Source organism: Haplochromis burtoni, unplaced genomic scaffold (genome assembly GCF_018398535.1).
Source record: "Haplochromis burtoni strain Fernald_Lab_line unplaced genomic scaffold, NCSU_Asbu1 Contig_218, whole genome shotgun sequence".
Lineage (NCBI taxonomy): Eukaryota > Metazoa > Chordata > Actinopteri > Cichliformes > Cichlidae > Haplochromis > Haplochromis burtoni.
The window spans coordinates 533,202-538,201 of record NW_024582579.1 but is presented as its reverse complement, the minus strand read 5'-3'; the positions used below and the strand labels follow the sequence as shown (position 1 = coordinate 538,201).

General features: G+C 47.2%; 1 long non-coding RNA gene across 4 annotated transcripts in view; it reads right to left on the bottom strand.

Annotated features, from left to right (window-relative positions):
- thrb overlaps positions 1–5,000 on the bottom strand; it is a gene marked incomplete at its 3' end in the record, with an annotated part of 103,835 nt that overhangs the window by 28,401 nt on the left and 70,434 nt on the right. For 2 of the 4 annotated variants that reach the window (XR_006055110.1, XR_006055112.1), the window contains 1 exon segment: positions 3,434–3,497. This is a non-coding gene — a long non-coding RNA (thyroid hormone receptor beta). 4 annotated transcript variants of the gene reach the window in all.

The window sequence follows — 5,000 nt, the reverse complement described above, 5'->3', positions numbered from 1 at the left end:
ACCTATTGCTGTATTACCGTTGTTCTTGTTTGTTTTTTGTTGTTTTTAGAAATGGATAACTCTTCGATTAGATACATGAACTAAAATTAACTTCTAGGCTTGAGACTAGATATTTGGGGTTGTCTTGGCGTGGGTGTAGGTTTCAATGCAGGTCCCTCTCAGGTTACATATCACAGTGTTGGCACCTAGAAAAGCCAGAAAGCCTAATAGTATAAATATTGATGCAATTTAGAGTCTGAAAGAAAAGGATGACCTAGAAAGTCACCAAGGACATGCTCCTACAGAGGACACCCTTTAATGTACTCAGAACACAAGGCAAAGCAATGCCAAGGAAACCAAATCTGTCGTTAGGCACAAAGGAGAAAGGCCTTAAGTGGCTCCTGGCGAGACAGCCGGAGAACATAAGTCCTCAGTAGCCCTATGCAAGCTAGCTCGAGAATGTGTTGAGTGAATAGTACCGCTCATGCAGATGAATGGCTACTCAGCATGCTCGCTTGTTCGGTCGACAGTCAAGAGACCAGTGAAAGCAGGGGGGGAAATGTATTTGACTCTATGATCCGTCGACCTGGCGCGTGAACCAGCTTAAAAAATTTTGTCTCAATTAAAAAACCAAAAACCAAGTCCTGTAGTTTTTAATGGTAACATTAGAGAGATGAGACATGACAACGGTCAACGCAGACACACGCAGCTAGAGGCAAGTATCTGATCTGAGTACAAGCGGATTCTTGCTCCCGGATCAGATGAGGGCTCACTCAGCAGCCGCGGAGCAGAAGCCAGGGGGAGTTGCAGTGACGCGCCCGTGAGCTCCGCCGGCAGCCAGCTGCGCCTGAGTGACCGAGCCCCAGGCCGAGAGGCCGGGGGCACCCCACCTCCGAAGTGGCCCGAGCGAGCCCCAGGCTCCAGGCCCCGATAAGCGGCCGCCAAGGAGTGAGCCGGTGTGTACCTGGATGCCCATCCCCGGACACAAAGAACCACCAACGCACCGATGTCTGAGGGGGTCCGCCACTGGCAGGGGAAGTGGTGGTAGGGGGAGATAGGCCTCCAAACCTTGGAGGGCCTGAGATGTCCCCAGAGAGGTGGCGCCTGACACCCAACCTGACATATAGACACAGACATACAGGCACACACAGATACAAACATCCATTCCCACCATGCACTTACTCCACACTCAACCAACGTGGAGACAGACATAAAGAGACGCTGTACACACGATCACACTCCCCAAGCGTACTCTACACCGGGGGTCGCCCCTGGAGGGGGGAACTGCACCCAGCAGGTTGCAAAAGAGAAGCGCGTGTCGTTAAAACGGTCCAGACATGAAACAGACCATAAAAATAAAGACATCTCGCCACCAAGCGTGCTACTAACGAAGAGCTGCCGTTTGGAGGACAGAAGTGGGCTACGTAATGACTGCACAGAACACAAATCTCCATAAGCCAAGCACAAGGGTGGAATATGCGCTTGGAGCCTGCCTGTTCATGGGAAAGCGTGTGCACCAGCGCACAGCACCTCAAGGTGGTGTTTTCCTATCTTTCCCTGGGAGGGGGGCAGAAGCGAGCCCGGGGCGCGCCAGCTCCGCTTGTAACACCTGGACCACGGGCAACACGCGGAAGCGGAGGTACGGGTCTCACACGACTGATACATCGACACCGAGACACACAATGTACATCTGGTGCAGTACGAGAGTACACACTTTTCTAAATGATGTCAGACGGCCACTCCTCCTCGACGCAGAGGAACATCCACGGCTCGACCTCTGATTATGTGCAACGAGACGAGGATCTAGCCTCGCTAGGAGTGGACTAATGGGGGCTGAACATCCATTCCCACCTCATGCTCTCATATACACTTACTCCACACTCAACCAACGTGGAGACAGACATAAAAAGACGATGTACAATCACACTCAAGTACTCTATCAATTGTAGTGTTGATGCATGTGTGTTCTAAGGTGCATTTAAAACCCAGGAGGGCATGGAGCTACCTGCCAGAGAGCAGCAGGTAAGCGCATGGTCCCTCCTGCTAGCCCTCAATGTCTACGTGTATTTAAAATTGAGAGGTGGGCAACGACGCCAGGGGTGGGGTGTACACCCTGATGGTACTTTGGACTCCGTGTATCGTGCCCACCCCCAAGATCCTATATGTATGTGTAATGAGAGTGTGAGTAATGTGAATGTCTAAGTTGTGGGATAAAATTGAGGCAGAGGCAGCCAGAAATATGTCTATATTTCATGTCTTCATGAAGAATGCAGCTATCCATAGGACTATTATTATCATTAGGACTAGAACTATGTTTGCTTTTGTCATGGTGGAACCACAGTTAGTTCATTTATCGTTACATACGATCGGATTGGACTGTTAGTGGAGGACAAACGTTAGAAGAAGCAGAAGCAGGTAAACATGACAATATGTTTGACATCGAGTTCTTCAGCTGATGTATGTCCAATTTTATTTACCACACACACACACGCACACACACACACACACACAACCACAAACAGACAACCACACACAAAACCAACACGCACACGCACACCACCAAGAAAATCGCACACGCACACGCACACCACTACAACTACCACACACACAGCCCGACAGTGGGCACGCACGAGCAAAGGCACACACCAACCGCACACACACACACACACACACACACACAACATCACACACAAGCACACACAGCCGACACACGCACACACACACAAACCCCCACCCATCACACCCCCGCACACACACACACGCACACACCAGCAACACACACACACACACACAACACAGTACACACAACCACAACACACCGGCAACAAACAGAATAAACAGAATAAACAGAGCCTGCTGTGGCACATAATGACTTAGGCTAAGATATAAACAAAGATTTGAGTTTAATTATGTGTGTGTGTGTGTGTGTGTGTGTGTGTGTGTGTGTGTGTGTGTGTGTGTGTGTGTCTGTGTGTGTGTGTGTTTGTGGGTGTTGTCTGTGTGTCTGTGTGTTGTTCTGTGTGTGTGTGTGTGTGTGTGTGTGTCTGTGTGTGTGTGTTGGGTGGGTGTTGTTGCTGTGTTGTGTGTTGTCTGTGTGTGTGTGTTGTGTGTGTGTGTTGTGTCTGTCTGTCTGTGTTGGTGTGTGTGGTGTGGTGTTGCTGTCGTCTGTGTGTGGTGTGTGGTGTGTGGGGTGTCTGTTGCTGTGTGTCTGTGTGTGTGTGTTGGTGTTGTGTGTCTGTCTGTGTGTCTGTTGTCTGTGTGTGTGTGTGTGTGTGTGTGTGTTTTCTGTCTGTGTGTGTCTGTGTGTGTGTGTGTGTGTGTGTGTCGTGTGTGTTGTTTGTGTGGGTGTGTGTGTTTGCGTGTGGTTGTGTGGGTGTTTGGAGATGCTGTGTATTGGCATTCTGCAAGCTGCAGGACTCTGACTGTGCAAAATGAAGCAACATGAAGGTCTTACCAAATTAAGTCAAGTCTGACTCGGGGCCGTGCTGAGGAGCTGCTGAGCTCCCCCAGAGAAACACCTACGAAAACACAAGGAAACACACACTGAGATTTGGGAGAGTAATGACAAACTAAGATGATAATCACAGTCTAGCTATGAAATCCCAGTAGGGTCCCAGTAAGGCTTTGAACATTGGAATGAAATATTTAACTAAATCGTAGGTACAGTTGAAATCCAAACCTCACGCTGAAGCAGACACAATGTGGGAAAGCTCTTCCCTTCTATAATTTGGATTTCCTTTTTGGACTGGCTGCCTTGCAATGGATCCATTTGTCTTTTTTCTCTGTTTGCAGCCTTGAAGTCAACAATGGCCATGAATATCATAGTGATGACAACACAACATGTGCAGGGAAGCAGAAACAAATCATTTGTTAACTTCATGCTGAGATCACGGGGAAAGATGAAAGACGCCTACAGGAGAGAAGCTGGTCTGATGAGTGAGAGGAACACATTCAGTGCAGGGCAGTGGTGATCATCCCTCTCCAATGAAACACTAATCACTCGTAATCAGACTTACAGCTGATGTTGTGTCTGCAAACAGGAGTGTGTATGTGTGTTTTTCACATCTGCATCTCCACTGGGAAACGTTGCTGCCACACTTTCATCTGACAGACAGTAATTGTTTTAATACTGCCGTCTATTCAAAACAACAGTGCACAGCCCTGATTAGTATGTAGTGTCTACAGATTTCATGCACATGCATTCATTCACACGCTGTTTTAGGCAAACTGCAGGTGTTATTTCTACTGTGTATACTGGCTTTACTTATTGGAACTGATCGTGACACCTGCAACACTATGATTATGAAGGCTGTACAGTGTCTGTGTATGCACTTGTATTCATAAACAGTCTGAGAGGAAAGCAAAACAAAAACAGAGACATGGGATGTACTGCATCTAGGACAGGGCGATATATCGAGTTTTTAAATATATCGATATATTTTTATACGAGATATAAGATCTGACAACATTGTTTATATCGATATAGTCTGTGTTACGTTGTAATTATACTTGTGGAGTTGCAAGTTTGCCTCTCTTTCGTCCACTTTTGTCTCTGCGCAGCGTTACTCTGCTCGCCCATCGCTTCACCTGCAGGCAGCACAAGACGGACACGGCAGCTGTCAAAGAGGAGCTGCTCGGTAAAAAGAAAACATTTGGAGATTATTATTTTAATGCTGGTAGCGTTAATCTGGTTAAAATGACGTTAACGGCATAACTGCATTAACACGGCAAATCTCTGTTACCGCGGATCGCCCCGTGCGTGGGGATGGACAGCGAGCTGACTGCGCTAACAGTTAGCGTCTTTTAGTTTACATTTTGACTGCACAGTTGTGAGCTCTTTGTTATGCACAAAAACAACATAGTTTTATTTTATTTATGGAGCATTATTATTAATAAATGCTGATAATTTATTTTTGTTTTTCATGCTACATCTGCGCTGTATGTTAATAAAAGTAGCCTGTGTGACATCTGGGACACAGCTTTGACTAAGAACTCTCTGTTTGTTCTTACTTTATGGCTTA